This window comes from Parasteatoda tepidariorum, chromosome 5, assembly GCF_982258835.1.
Source record: "Parasteatoda tepidariorum strain Cologne lab strain chromosome 5, Ptep-v5.0, whole genome shotgun sequence".
NCBI lineage: Eukaryota > Metazoa > Arthropoda > Arachnida > Araneae > Theridiidae > Parasteatoda > Parasteatoda tepidariorum.
Window position 1 is genome coordinate 109,561,118 of NC_141759.1, and position 16,897 is coordinate 109,578,014.

Consider the following 16,897-nt stretch of genomic DNA (forward strand, 5'->3'; position numbering starts at 1 on the left):
TTATTTTTACATATAATAAACAAAAATTCGGCACTTTTAAGAAAAGAAAAACAATTTCTACATGACATAGAAGTTAGCAATTTCAGCATTAGTAATTTGTTGATACAGTCAAACCCCGCTATAGTGAACCCGGTTTATAGTGAACTCCCGGATATAGTGAACGAAATGTTCGGTCCCGTGCTTTGCTATACGCGTATAATGTTATTTTTTGTGGATATAGTGAACTTAAGAAATGGGGAAGTTGGATATTATGAACTTTTTTTCTGTCATCAACTGATTTTTTCCCCTCCTTCTTATTAATAATTTTGAAATGTCTACTTCACAAGATAAATAGTTATACTGATTTTTAAAACCATCTATAAAGTGGAATGTAGCGATAAGCATTTTCTTTTGTTTGCTTCTTTAATCACACTTTTCCATCCCTGAACAAAAGCCTACCCAGGCAGATGTACGGACAAATTTTTCCCTACATCAGCTAAAGATAATTTTTTTTTGTAGACGAAGAGTAATAAAAATTAACAAATAAAAGCAAGTTAACACATTTTTTGCTACCACATATTATTTTTCAGTCATTTTTGTATTTCATTTCATGGGTCATTTATTTAAATAATGTATAATAAAAAAAGGTGTTCGGAACGATTAATTAAAATTGTTTGCGGAACGGATATAGTGAACCGAAATTTCGGTCCCTTGAAGGTTCACTATAGCGGGGTTTGACTGTATTTTTTAACTATACAGTAACCTTCCGATTATTTGCTGATTTGAGTGACCCCTGAAGTGCGGATAAGCAAGTTTGGGGATAATCTGTTATCAATTTTATAACTGATAAGGGTTCCAAGAATGTGTTGAGTAAATAAATGACCATGAGGATAATTCATTCCCAGTCATCAAATTAAGGCAAGATGGAAAAATTTGCTATCAATATTATTGCTTTGAATAGTAACAATACCATCCAGGAGAAGAAACTGCTTTGATGGAATCTATTCATTGAAATTTGAACTTCATCCTGCATTAGTAGTTTCGCAACTGCAAATCATGACTCATTGTTTTGCTGTTTCTCACCATTTTCAATGCTCCTTATTACTAATCTATTGCACCTGAAGCTGCAATGTTTCAGTGTAGACCTATTATTTGAACATCTGGACTACAAACACGAATCTTTGCTAGTATGTTGTTCTCAAAACTCTTGAAATAGTTTCATCTCTATGAAGTTATTAGTTCTCAATTCTAAATGTTATGTTGCTTGTCCTTGTGAAAAAAAGGTGAAGCGCTGATGATCCAAATTCCCTACCTGCGGATAATCGGAAGTTTATTCTAAATCAATTGTATGAATATGGGTAGCAAAATCAATATCAAGAATAAAAGTTATACTTATGCCAAAAGTAAAGAACAAACGTGGCATAAATAAAAAGATTACACAAAGCATGCATATTTATCAAAACTCAATAAAGAGTTAACTCGTAAGCTTCTAATTTAACAAATAAATAGGAAGAATCCACAATGCGCTAGCTAGTTTGAAAAAAAAAAAAGAGTAGCAAGAATTGTTAGAAAAAAAAATAAGCTAGGCCCTTTAAGAATAAGTTAAATTGACATTAATATCCTATCCTTATAAAAATCGAAGCAAATACCTGAATAGTTAATTAAAGGTATGACTTCTTACAGTCCCGAAGAATGGCATTGAAAAGGCCTGAGACATTATTGCCAAATGAACTTTCCACATCATTGCAAGATCGAGAACTGCACTGAGTGAAAATTTTTCGCACTGGAAAAATCAGCTAGAAAAATGAACTTGAGAGTGAATGTGGAGAAAACAAAATATATGTATTGTAGTACAATGAAAACCATCCCTAAATTGTTTAAAATAGATTCTTTTAAATTTGAATCTGTAAAAAGTTTTATTTATCTAGGATCAGAAATAAACTATCAAAATGACATTAATCCTGAAATCAGAAAAAGAATAATCGCAGCCAATCGCTACTTCTGTGGTTTAAGATCATTATTGAAATCTCACTTAATAAAAAGAAAGACGAAGATTTTACTTTATAAGGTAATAATGCTTCAGAGACATGGACTTTAACGAAAAGGGAAGGGGAGTTCGAAAGGAAGGTTCTATGCACCATCTTTGGCGCTATCTTCGATAACAAGAACTGGAGAAAAAGATATAATTTTGAAATATATAAGATCTTTAATAGATTATATCATTAAATCTATTAAACTAAGTGGAATGAGATGGGCCGGGTATGTAGTGAGAATGAGCCCAGAACGAACAGCATTAAGAGTCTTTAATGCAACCCCCTTCAATAAAAGGCCAAGAGGAAGGCCCAAAAAGATATGGAAAGACTGCGTGGATGAGGATTTTGCCATCCTAAAAGTAAAGAACTGGAAATCAATTGCTGGGAGAAGGGCAGAATGGGAAAAGCTTCTGAGGAAGGCCCAGGCTCAAATAGGGCTGTCGTGCCAATGCTGATGATGAACTTTAATCCAAATATCCTGAAACTCCAACAGATAGCAAGGAATAAAGCAAATAAATCAGTGTTAGGTTTGCAAGTACTCACTTGGAAAATGATTTTAATTTATAAACATTATGCTTTACTTTCATCAAAAGTACACATTTTATTGAAGAAATAATAATAATAATAGGAATTGGTATTCAAGAATATATTGTAATAAATTCAAAAATATTTTTTTCACTTTTAAGAAAAAATATGTGATCAGTGATTGCGATTATTTACGATAGCAATTTGTAATCAAGTACTTAGTAATACAGATTCAAAAACATTCCTATTTTTTTTATAATAAATTGTTTAGACAATAAAGTAAAAGTATATTTTACTGAGTGTTTAGGTGTTGTGGATAGTGTAGAAGAAAATGATAGAGATAAGATTATCATTTATGGGTTGCTTGGATGAAAATGTTTGCTGGTTGTAGGCACAAAATATACGACAAATTTTCAGAAATTGAAATGAACTGTCATTTACATATTTTCCAAGCAATATTGTTTATTTTCTTAAAAATATTCAATAACTTCTCAAAAAAATATCTTTTAAAATATTTTCTATGTTTTTTTAATAAATTATTTATTGATAAGAAAAAAAGTCAATTATTTTTTTTTGTGTGTTTTAAAAGCATTTAAGTGAGAAAACAGTATTTACATTTTCTCATGCAATGGCAATTTAATACTTTAACTAAATTTTTGTTTTAAAAGTTCTTTATTGCTAGTCATTGATTTGTATACTTCAATCAACGATTTTAATGTAAAAATTATCAACATTTAGTTAATTATGATATGAATTCCTAATTGACTGAGAATGACCCATATAGGGTAGATGGGTGGAATAAAGATGCAAAGAGTGAACCCACATTATATTGCAAAATATGAAAACATTTGCAGAAGTAAATTAAATGATGAATTTTATATAATCAATTAAAAAATTGTTTTGTACCAGATAACAGTAACTCCTGTATATGTTATTAAAAGGAGCAAATGATGGGCTGAATAAAGTTCAGCAACAAGGGCTATACTACATGGAATTTAATATATAAAGTTTTTGTATGTAATAATGTAGTACAATTTTATAAAAGTAATTGAATGAATTTCAAAAAAAAAAAAAAATATTCAAGTGTACTTAATACAAGATTCCCACTCTTTTAAGAAAGCAAAAATAAAGGACCCTAAAAATAATAGGATTGTTTATCATCGAATATGCATATATACCACCAGTGACAGTGCCAATTATTTACCTTTCTTGAAAAAGAAAATTAATCAATAAAAAAAAACAATAAGAGACAACTCTATTATAATGTAAGTCCTGGTAAAATTGTATTAACTAACAGGGCTCGTCAAAGTGGGACTGGGCAATTTTTGCAGACCCAGATCGGATTTAAAAAAAACAAAAACATTTTCAGACTGTTAAATGTTAACGATATCTATGAAACTAATCAGTATTCCATCTTTAATAAATTCATTGAAATTGAATTATAAAATTAAATGGGGAAATCAAGAATTGCAATATTTTTTTCTTCATATATTTAAAAAAATAGAGAAAGTTGAGAAAAAATTATTACAACAAGTTTTTATATTGTGGTTTCTAGAAAATAGCTGCCTACTTGTTAAAAACAAAAAGAGGAACACAAAGTTAATCGTGGGAAATTATGACAAAAAGTGAAAACAAAATATCAAAAACTAAACTATTGATATAAAAATATAAAATTATAAATGTTTCATGCTGAAGAAACTTTTTTGAGCAAACAGTTTTAATTAAATTATTTACTAATAAAGAATATCACACATTTATAGTAATTAATTCAAGAAAAATCTTACTTCTTACATGAATCATAATACCATTTTTATTCCAGTGAAATTTTAAAATCCAGTGAATACGAATCGTGAAATTGGATTTTAAAATTGTGTAAATATGAATCCTGATATTGGATTTTAAAAATGCGAAAATACAAATTATACAATGAATTTTTAAATCGCGTAAATAGGGATCATGATGCCTAACTTTTAAATCAGCTAAATATCAAAATTGATGATTGATATTAAAATTGTGCGAATAAGAATCGTGATATTAGCAGATTCCGATGGAGTTCCTAATATTCAAAATGGCGAAAATCAGTGAAATCAAATTAGCAGAAGAATCATAAATGTCTCGCCAATGTGATTTAGCAATAGTTTCAAAATCTCATCGGATTATAAAGTTTTGATTCGCGAAGTCCGCTAACCAATGGTCTAACAGAATTCTGTGATATTCGCGGAAAAATCACATGCCTTGCTTCTCGTTTTTAGACCTGCCCTGGGTTGAAAGAAAATAAGGTATAAGGAGTGAAAGGGCACTAGAATGACAAAAAATCAGAACATTTTGGCCTAAACCCGTAGTTTCGGAGCAAAGCTAAAAAATCAGAACAAACACGATTTAATCGGAACAGTTGGCAACTAAGCTAGACATGCATCACATATTTAGTTGCGGGCCAATCTCGCTAAATACTCATTTACACCCAAAATATTCTTTCTTTTACATTAATAAAATGTTTCAATTATAAGGGTATATATTAAAAGAATTAATATTATGCATGATAGTAGTTTTCTTAATAGATCGTGGCAAATTAAGTCTTATTTCAAGTAAAAACAGACAATGTTGGTATTTAAGCACCTTAAATCATTCACTTTTTTTCATTTTGCTTAACTTTTTTTTCAAAATTTATTGAAATAAATATTTTTATGAAAATTTTTATAGAACAAAAACACAATTATGTTCAAAAGATTTATAATTTTCAAACCAATGTTTTTTATTAGTTTTCAGTGAAACTTATAAATGAAAGGTTCTAAAACCATTTTTAAGGGTATCAACACATTCCTTAGGCAGAAAATTTATATGGTTACTTAATTAATAAATACTGATAAATTATTTAATTTCTAAAAAAAATTTATAGACATTTACTTGTAATATTTTTATTATCCTCTATCATTCTTAATATTACTCTCTACTATCATCATGATTTGATATTTTATTTTTACTGTAAATTAACAGTTAGAACAAAACAGTATTCTTTTATTATTAATGGCATTCTCTTATCCAACAATATCACCTTATCAGGTAACGCTTATGGTACCTCAACTTTTATAATGAGGATTACATAAAATTATTTCCAGCCAAAACTGTCATTAGGAATTAACTTTACATAATATCACTAAACAATCTCATGAAAAACATTAACTAATTTTAAAGTAACCAAAAGTTGAATAGAAATTTTAAAAGAAGAAGAAGAAACATTTTAAGTTGCAATGTTAACTAAATAAAATGATTATCAAAATCTAAATTAGAATTTTATTCTAATCGACATTTATAACAAAAAGTTTGGGATAGATTCTAGACAAAATGCAGAATATATTAATGAAAGAACCAGTATATGAATGAAATATGCCTCCCCCCTTGCCTGTAGCCCTCTCAGACACACCCTTTCTTGTCTCTCTTAAATGCTCTACCATAGTCTAATTCTAGGTGATAAAAGATCAAATTTTTGTTTTAAAAAATTTGAACTGAAAAAATTGTTCCCATCAACTATAGTGATGCTGAAAAATAGAATATTTTTAAAAACCTTGTAACAAAATAAAGTACTTTTAAGAGCCCTTATTTTCCAAAATAAAAATTAAGCAGTTTTTAAGGACTTTTAAGGAGTGTGGGAAGCCTGTAATGAGGAGGTCACCCAAGTCTGCACAATACTTGGGTTATCTGTATATGTGATAAAGAAATTTACAAGCTTTATATTATTTAGAACTTACTGTAGAGGTATTCAGAGTATTCTTCATCCTCTCCCAGGCAAAGTTGATCATCTTTTTCCAGCAAAAAAATTTCATTAAAGGTGAATTACTGCAAGAAGCAGCATAGTGAAGATGGGTCCTACAAGTAATTAATATTATGATATAAAGATTGATAAGTATAAGAGAGATTCAAAAAATCAAAACAAATTAAAAACCATGAAAATAATACACAGGCATCAAAACTATGATGGAGCATTATATTTGGTTAAAAGCACATTACAGAAAAAATGCATTAAAAAAACATTACAAATAGGTATAAAAAAAAATTTGAAAACACATATAACTGAATTTAAAAAAATAAAAAGAGCAGTAAAAAAATTGTCACGCTGATTTTTCTTAAGTACTTTTTAAGCCCTTTCTCATAGGCTGATTTAAATATTTCACACTTTTGCAACGTTTGTTTTTGTAATGTTTTCTGCATGGTACTTTGCATTAAAGATGTTTTAATGTAACTGTACACAATTGTGCACTCTAATTGAAACTTGCATACAATTTTTAATTTGTAACATGTATTTTTTATTTATTTTTTTTAGTTCCATATTTTACTTAACATCATTTACTAGCATGAGTCACTGCAAGTTTACAAACTTAGTGAAATATTTTACTGAAACTTACACATGATATTCAAACTATTTAAAATATTCAAACAAATGTTACAGAATTAAAAAATGTCATCAAGCTCTCTGTTAGTAAGCTCTGTTAGTAAACCCCTCTCTAAAAAGTATTTAAGAGAAATTTTAAAAAATATTTTAAATGTTTCTTTGAATAACAGTTTATGAATCTACCAGTTATTTAACATTCAACTAAAATTTACTGCAAACATAGAAAATAAGAAACTTTTGATAAATGTGAAACTTTACAGCCTGCTGGTAAATATATATATTCAAATATTAAAGTGTCAATATAAAAAGGACATTCTTAGTGAAAAGAAAAAGGAATAGCAAATCTAAAAACATTATTAGAGGTCAATGTATTAAGAATCTTATTTTAAGAATCTTGAGAAAATTATATATATCAAAAACTATGGTTCTATATTCATCAAAATACTATATAATTTTTTAATAACCATATTAAGAAAAATATATGACCATATTAAGGAAAATGTATGTGACCATATTAAGAAAAATACATGAACTTTTAATTTAAGAAATAACAAATAAATAACCTTTTCAAAACCTGAAAGATAAATAAAAGTCTTCAAAACACACGTTAGCAATTCCAACTTCTAAGTTAACTCTTGTTAAATTTTAGATAAAAGTTAGAAAAAATATTTCACTTGATAGAAATATTTATTATAAACAAATTATTGTCAAAATGTACAAGATTAAATAAATAAGTTTACTTACAGTATAAAATAAAAATTTTCAACAACATCTAAGGAATAAATGAATTTTTGAAATAAAATTAAAAGTTTTTAGTAACACAAACTACAAGATATATTTCAAAGTAATAAAAGAAAACAAAAACAACAAAGTAATTCAAATAGCAGTACTGAATTGCTTATCCACATACACAAAAGAAATACTTAGAAAATAAAACAGACAAAATCTAAAAATATTTAAATTATACAACAAAAAAAATATCCTTATAATAAATACCATTCTTGAATTTGCAAAAAAACTATATAATTGCTCTAAAATATCTTTCTGAGACAAACTAAAAAGCGTAGTAGAGTTTTAAAGCAGTCTTATAGATATGTTATCAGTTCATAATATACCGAACAAAATTAATTTAATTCTATTCAAAGAGAATGCTTTTAGAGAATGCTTGCAATTTCAATTGGGATTTTTAGTCTAACCCAGAAAAAGTAAGCAAATATTATTGTTTAGTTCTCACAAGCGATTGCATGCAAACAAGTTTGTGTCTAACAAGGGTGGAACACATCTCAAAAATTCCTATTAAAACAAAATTAAGCTCTAAATTAAGGAGCATGTGGTTAAGATAGGGCGCAAATGAAACGTGCGATTAAATTTCAGAATAGCCAGGACACGCTATTGGTCGAAAATGACATCACAATTTGTGGGAAGGGAGATGGTGTGTATTGCTTGCATGAGGCAATTTTGAAAAATTGCTGAAAACTTTTCCTTAAAACAAGTTTTTTTTTAATTTTCCTTATTTTTATTTAACTATTATAATTGATTTCATTTCAGTTTCAAGAAATACAACCTCATTATTTTCAAACGCTTGTTTTAGTTTATATTAAAACTAAGTTAATATTGGTTTAGTTAATTTTTTTTTTCGTCGTGTAATAGTGGTGTCTACTAGTGAGGTCAGGAGTTCAATTTAAATTTCTTTATCTAAAAAGGTTAATAACTATTTAATAAGTTTTATTCAATTTATAAATTATAATTTTTTTAAAATCAAAATTAATTCTTTTCAAAAATTTAATTTTTAAGACAAAAATTAATAATTTTTTTTTAATCAAAATATTTCCATTATTTTTTAACTATTTTTTAACATTATTTTTTCATCATTTTAAAATAAATTTTAAATTACAAAATTTTTTAACTTAATTTTGTAATTTAAAAAAAATAACAAAAATTTTTTTAACTTAAATTATGCATTTTTTAATTAATCCATATATTTTAATAAGACAAAATTAAACAGGTACTGATATTTTTTGTTTTTAAAATAATTTATAAATTGATTAAATATGTTAAATAGTTCATTTTTAGAAAAAAAAGTTGAAGATAATAAATATTCTATTAAAACCCGAACCATTCAACAGAAAATGGAAAGTCTAAATGCTACACCACAACTGCAGGTGAGCTACAAAGTTTTTCTTAATTTAAAGGTAAATGAACTGAAAGTTTAAAAAGTAATATTTTGCCTTTGGGGCATTTCCTTGTAAAACATGCACAATCTACAAAACTTTTTACATTAGGCATTTTGTGTGCCATAGTTGTAAAATTATTTTTGAATTATTTGCTTTATACTTTTACCCTATCTTGAAAATAAGTGAATATGAATTATCAATCAAATGTAAAATAGTACTTACAATTAAAGCAAAATATATATATACATAAAAAAATAACAATTCGGAAGTTATAATATGATGCAATTTTTCATCAATTAAAAATACTTAAGAAAATTGGAGTAATTTTAAACTATGTACAAATTGAGCAATCAACTATGAATTTAAGAAATTATGAAGATAAAAAATTTATGAAGGAACAGTCTCAATTATAAGTGAATTAAACTCAAAGCAATAACTCCTATCTTAACTGCATGAATCAATTCAATTAGATGTATTTTGCAGTTTCATTATCAATATTTTATATGTTTACAGAAACTGAGAAAACGCTAATCATGACAAAAACATTAATAAAAATTCTATAAAATTAAAGTTATTTTTATTTCTACTTATTTCCCACCTTAATTCCCAAAGAAAAGGAAGAATTGCTTAATATCCAATCCTTATATTAAATCCAAATTCATAAATGATAAAAAAGTTAAATGAAGTTAACACAATGATTATGAAAAAAATACTGCATACCGAACGGTAACTAAAGCCATGAACAGAAACGAAAATTGTCTGCTAAAAATTCTGGCTTTCTAAATCCAACAAGAAAAAGTCAGAGGGAAAAATTATGTATTCCCTTTTCACCTTCAAGAATTTACTCATTGGAGCTTTTTAAAAATTACATTGGTGCAAATTTTTTTACCATTTCATACTTATGACTAATAAATTAAATACATCAGAAATTACCAGATTTTCAAATTGGAATAAAACTTTAATTTTCACACGTAAGCAAATTAAATAAAAAGTTGCAAAAACCACACACATTAAAAATAGTGCATGGTTAAAACAAGACTAATATTAGACATGGTTTTGTTGAAGATCTCATTTTCCCTGTTGGTTATCCCACACCCTACTTTTATTTTGATATCCAATCACAGGAGAGGGGTAGATAAGGGTCTTTTTCGAAATTTAAATCAGACTCCCATTTAACTGACCTTGAACTATTTTTATAGTAAAAAAAAAACGACGAAAGAAAGGGGAGTGTTTTTATAATTTTTATATTAGCTTTTATTAATTGTATATAATACTTGTTTAAAACAAAGTTAATATCTTTTATTAGAATTTTATCCTTAAATTAAATTAGTACTGTAAAGAAGAAAAAAAACCAGAGGGTGATGCAATATCCTGACTCATGGAAAAAGGTTTGAAATATGCTTAATTTTGCTGATAAGGGAGGTGTTTGAAATTGCCAAAAATATGCTTAGATAATATTTGAATGACTTCTAATTTAAAGTAATGATAATGTGATAATGGTAGGGAAATGCTTAAACTAATTTGCCCAAATAATGTAACAGTAAAAGGATCAAATATGAACATCAAAATGGATTCAATAAAAATATGTTAAAATTGTTTAATAATGTTGAGCTTTACCAAGAAGCTATAAACTTGGAAAAACAGTTATCAATTGTTTACATTACATTATTTGGAAATAACTGTAAAAGGATAAATAGAATGCAAATAATCAAGGTTCAGCTTATAAGAAACTTCATAAGTCTGAAAAAAGGTAATTTAAAATATTTTTTAAAATTAATTCAACAATATGAAACTTTTAACAATAATGATATAACGTAACTAATAATTCAAAGATACATAAGTGTTGGAAGAGCTTGAAAATGTTCTTTAAGACACACTAAACTAATCATTTTTTATATTATTGATAGGAAAAAGCAAAATCTTATCTCCAATAACTATAATTTTTCAATGGCATTGAAAAACATTCTAAAAATGCAACATTTAGTTATTTTGTTAGAAGAAATTCATTAACAGTATATTTTAATACCAGTGTTCTCTTTAACTCTTTCGTGAAGGGCAACCCTTCCAGCTAACCCTTTGATCCCAATAAATGTATCCTCTTTACCCTTTTTATAAAAATAAGACTCTCTCTCTTAAAAATATTAACTTTTTATTCAGATTCCATTTTGAAAAACATTAATTCATTGTTTTAATAACAATTACACATTGGTAAAATTATGTGTTTATAGGTTAAATTCAGATTACTTTTACAAACATTTATTTTGTTTGGACTATTCTCAACTGGTCAATATTCTATAATATAAGTATCTTTTTAGGGAGAGGTCGGGGAGGAGCATATTAATAAATTTTTTAAGTAATTTTAAATTTTAAAACTAATTTCTAAATATTTTTTTTCAAAAAATGCACATTTTAAAGTTTATTTTCTTATAATTTATAGTTAAAATTATTAAAAAACGCTCTCAAGCTATTTATCAAATAATCATTTTTTGTTAGTTTATTTTTAATTGAAAAAAAAATATGCACAGAGATTGTCTGTTAGCATGCATTTGATTATTTTTATTAACAACAATCTCTTCTCAGATTTCAGATCAAAATACATTTTTCAGAAAATCAATTAAAAAAAATAGGTTCTTCAACACATTTTCAGAAGCTTAAAGTGCTGAACAAAGTTTAATGGGAATTACTGAGAATTTTAGAATAATCAAGTATTGTTAAAATCTATATTCTACCAAAAAAGGCATTGCAGATTTTTATTTTTCAGTATACTTTCATCTGATTAAGCAAAGAGAAAATAGCATGCGTAAAACTAATAGCATTTTTTTAACTTTTTTAGTTTATATGACACATAAACCTTTATTTCTATTTTTATTATTTTTAAGATAAATTTGTGATTGTTCTCATCTAACTAAAGAATAATTAGGTGATTGAATGTGCCTAAAAGCTAAACTTTTTTTCTGAGGCTCTCCTCTAAAAAAAGTTCCTCTGCTTAAAATTTTTTAGGACAAATTTGTTGCATGAAAAATTTTTTAAAAAAAGTTTAAAATAATAAGGTATAAATTTTTTTAACTTTTCAGAGTTTTATGCAAACTTTATTATAATTATTTATTTTTATAAACAAAAAAAAATTTCAAGCATAAAATAGGTTTTTAAATAATATATACCGTCACTGAGAATGAAGAAAAATAAGACAATTTGATAAAGATTACAAAAATTGCAGCAATTAAAAGATTACATATTTCATAGTTATTATTTTATATTTATTAAGAGTTTTTTCGATTCAAATTTAGCCAAACACTGCGTGGGTATAGATGTGGTCGGATAAATACCCAGTAAGTATGGTATTTATAAATGGGTATTTACCTCAGCCTTGGGGTAGTACCCTAAATCAAGGCTTTTAAAACTTTTTGTCATTTTTAAAATATCTAATCATCATTTGCCTTGCTTATAGTTCTGGCAATAACATAACATTTTTAATTTCAAAAAATGAACACTAAAGTTTTTTAATTCCAGGAAAAATATTTCAAAAAACTATAAATACCTAGCAGAGGAGCTGAATTGTCACAATAAAAAGCAATGTAAAAAGGTATTGTGCAATATCACAAAGTAGACTTTATGTTAAGTGATTTATGTGAAGGTTGAGCGCTTTTCAAGAAAAAAATCATTTTTTTTAAGAAAATGGCATTAACTGGATAAAATAGAAGAAATTTATATGCATAGGGGATGAGTTTAAACTTTCTTAACTGCGTTCATTTCTATTAATTCCATAAATATAATATTTATATTAAATGACTAAACTAAAACAGGAAAATTCCTTCGGAAAATTTTTAAAAAAAATAACTATATAACTATTTTATTTAAAATAAATGCTTTTTTTAATGTAATTTTAAAATCAGTTGATATTTTGCACAAATATTTTTTTCTACATATTATGAGAAAAAATAAAGATGATTTTTTAAAAAATTCCTTGATATTTTAATGAAATTAAAAATAAAAAAAAAATCATTTTTTCAAAAAATATTAACGTAAACAATTTAATTTTTATATTTTGTCAAGTATGAGCAAAACAAATCTTTAAAATACAAGACAATTTAGACAATTAAACAAGACAATTTAGACAGTGGTTAATTTATCTGTGTTCATAGATTTAATTTTCATTACTATTACGAATATTCACTTTGTTAGAATTATTTTCATACGGTAAAATTTGTATAAGTATCTCTTTTTCCGAAAGGGGTATATTAATGACCTTTTTTTAAGCGATTTTAACGCTATTTTTTAAATAAATACTTTATTTTAAAAAAATGTATCATTAAATGCTTATTTTCTAATAATTTTCTGTTCAAGTTATAGAAAAAAGCTTTCAAGCTGTTTATTAAAAAACAGTTTTTTTAGTTTTACTTTTTTTTTCACAACTTAATATAGATCGGAGTTTGATTGCATAGTATTCATATGCAGAGAAATTTTTGTATGATTTTCTAAAATAAAATACTTAAAATCTGAAAAATATTTTACATTTCAAAAATATATTTCTAAGATGAGAAACATTGGGAATTATGAATCAAAATGTGAACTTCAGGATGATTAAACCATAGTCACTCTCAAATAAAAACTAAAATACAATGATTCCAATAATTTATGAAGGAATTTTTCTTCTTAGTTAAGAACTAATTAACTTCTAACAACTTAATTGTTAGAAGTTAATTAGTAACAACTTAGTAGAACTTAATTGTATCTTAAATATATATATTATTTTTCAACACCCAAAAGAACATGATAATAGAATTTTCAATAAAATTTATAAATACCCAGGCATTTATGAATTTTAAGTATTCACCAGGGCAAATACCCAGGGTATTTGCCAAGTTACAAAATCCAAAAGCATGGGATAGTTAAAAAGAAGAAACAAAAAAAATAATTGAATGAAGGAAAAAAAAAAGGATTGAAAAAATACTGATAAAAAAAAGTTAAGACTGTTATATATGCAGCAAATTTAGTAACTAACAGTACATTTTAATTGCTGTGTTATAGAAGAAAATATAATATCTAAATAATGTAGGAAAATATAACTTATAAGCAACTAATTTTTAAATAGAAATTTTACAGTACACAGATATGGCCTGAAATTACTTTATTATTTAAGCTAGTTAATAAAGATTCATTTTATGCCTCCAAAAAAAACCAAAAAGAAACGGGCATAAATCGAAACAATCAGTACTTTCCCACATCACCGAATGAATTCAACTTGACCCTGAACTCAGAACAAAAGTACCCTTACGTCAAAGAAAGTGTTAGAAGTAAAATAAAATAAACAAGAACAAAATTAAAATAAATTAAAAAGAAAAACATTTCATAAGAATCTGATATTCTCTATCCGAATTAGAGCACTCGGGTTTCGGTTTAAAGTGTGCGCACATACACAAGTCATAACGTGGGTACGACATGAAGTCCGCATGAATGATTACATAGCAAACTCCCCATTTTTTGTGAAATGCATGGGATCCACCAGATATCACTGAAGGGAGAAAAAAAAATTCGGAAAAAAAAGCACTTTTTAAAAACGCCAGCTGAAAAAAGCACCTTTAAAAGCTTTTAAAAATGAAATCCCCAAAAAAGCACCTTTAAGTACTTTTTACAAATGCTATGCACCCTGAGTGTCGCATTAAAATGATAAATAAAGCATAAAATCAATGTTACTTTAAAAAAGTAGTGTAAAAAGGAGTGTAATGTTGTAAAATAAATCATTTAAATTAAAATTGGTGCATTTTGAAGAAATTTTTTTTCTTTCTTCAATGCGATAGGATAAACTGTATTAAATGAAAAAGATCCTCAATTATCATGAGAATAAAATTCAAATTTATAAAATTTGTTGTTTGAATAAGTGATATAATAAAAACTATAAAATTTCGTTTTTAATTTATCCATAAAATTATTTCATTAAAACAAATTTGCCTTTTTTTTCTTTTTCTTAAGAAAAAACTTTCAAAATTATATTTAGCTTTTATCTGTATTGAATCTGTGTTTATTAAAATAATAAGAATAATTATTCATCAAAAGTCAGCCACATTTGAGGAATTTCAAAATTTTATTTTAGTCAAAAGAAATAATGATCTATGCAATATAACTTTAATGTTTGTTATAAAATTATTTGTCAAACTTTAAAATACTAGTGAAAAATTTGTACTTTTTATGGAGCACAATCATTTCTGTAATATAATCAAAGTATAAAAATTGAATGTAAAAATTAAGCTTATTGTTATAATTATTAACTAACCATTAGATCAGCTGATAGCTTCTTGTTTTTGACTATCAATGATACCACCATTAATTCTTTCATGTTTGCAATCTTCAGATTCCAAAAAGAGATGTCCAACATTTTCATCTTCTAGATAAGAAAGAAAAAAATATTTTAAATTGAGTGCATGAATAAGCATAGTTATTAACATGAAAAGAGATACAATCTGATTTTGACACCTAGATAGAAAAGAAAATTTTTTTTAAAATTAAGTACATAAATAAGCGTAGTTGTCAACGAAAAGAAAAACAATCTGAAGATTTTACAAAAATGTAAATTTCTTACCAACTCTCGAATCATATAGCTATTTTTTTATGCACTTCAAAATTTTATAATAACGCTCACTTTAAAATCAACTTATAGAATGTACCAATTAAATTAAGCAATAATTTTTTTAATTTAAACTAATTACCGCTAAAAAATTTATTTAGTGATAAAATTAAAAACTTTGTATATTTTGGGTGTCCTAAACGTAAAGCAAATATTTTAAAATAATGCTCTTTTTTGTGATGGGCGCCCTTTTTTAGCGGCTCTTTCCAGTTTCTAGTGCCCTGCTCTTTTTAAGGTCTAGAATGAACAATTACTTAGTATCTTAATATAAAAGTTACAGAACAATGAAATAAAGATAATATTTCAATTAAAGATAGCAATTGGAATTCTGAGAAATAATAATGATTAAAAACATCAGAACATTTCAGATTAACAAAGCTAAGTATTACAGAATACACACAAATTTATCTAGAAAAAAAAAATAAACAAATCAACTGGTTCCTTGAATGTTTAGCACTGTCTTAAACTAGCAAATGAATTATTTCAGTTTTGTTATCTTTCAGGATTGAGTAAATTTCTTGTTTACATCGTTACAGAACAACATTAAGAAATATTTAGCACACCAAGCTTGCACCATTTATAATATCCTACACAATTCGGTAATTTCCCCCCAAATAAAACTACAAAATAAAAGAGAGCAGTTATAATAAATTTAAACTAAAACTAGCTCAAAAATAACAATTGGACAATCAACCTAAATAAAGCAAAAATCAAAATACTATTTTGATTTGATGATATCCATATACGCCCCATCCCTGCAGATAATTTTATTTCTCGATGTGTTTCCTGGATAACCTGGGTCTTGGCGAATTTAGTTGGCGTCACAGATCAGATTACGAATATATCCCTGTATAATTTAAACTGCTACTTGAAACGACCGAAATAAGAATATATAAAAAAGTTAGATATTAAAATTGTGCGAATAAGAATCGTGATATTAGCAGATTCCGATGGAGTTCCTAATATTCAAAATGGCGAAAATCAGTGAAATCAAATTAGCAGAAGAATCATAAATGTCTCGCCAATGTGATTTAGCAATAGTTTCAAAATCTCATCGGATTATAAAGTTTTGATTCGCGAAGTCCGCTAACCAATGGTCTAACAGAATTCTGTGATATTCGCGGAAAAATCACATGCCTTGCTTCTCGTTTTTAGACCTGCCCTGGGTTGAAAGAAA

At 26.3% G+C, this 16,897-nt stretch overlaps 1 long non-coding RNA gene across 4 annotated transcripts in view; it reads right to left on the reverse strand.

Annotated features, from left to right (window-relative positions):
• The window catches only part of LOC147809983 (uncharacterized), a 34,427-nt gene extending 17,812 nt beyond the window's left edge, over positions 1-16,615 (reverse strand). For 2 of the 4 annotated variants that reach the window (XR_015434015.1, XR_015434014.1), the window contains exons 1-3: positions 16,415-16,615; positions 15,370-15,480; positions 6,284-6,401 (exon numbers count right to left, since the gene is read on the reverse strand). This is a non-coding gene — a long non-coding RNA (uncharacterized LOC147809983). Of the gene's footprint in view, positions 1-6,283; positions 6,402-7,920; positions 8,450-15,369; positions 15,481-16,414 lie in introns of those variants that run through there. The other 2 variants (XR_015434017.1, XR_015434016.1) reach the window with 2 other exon arrangements.
• Positions 16,616-16,897: the final 282 nt, after the last annotated feature.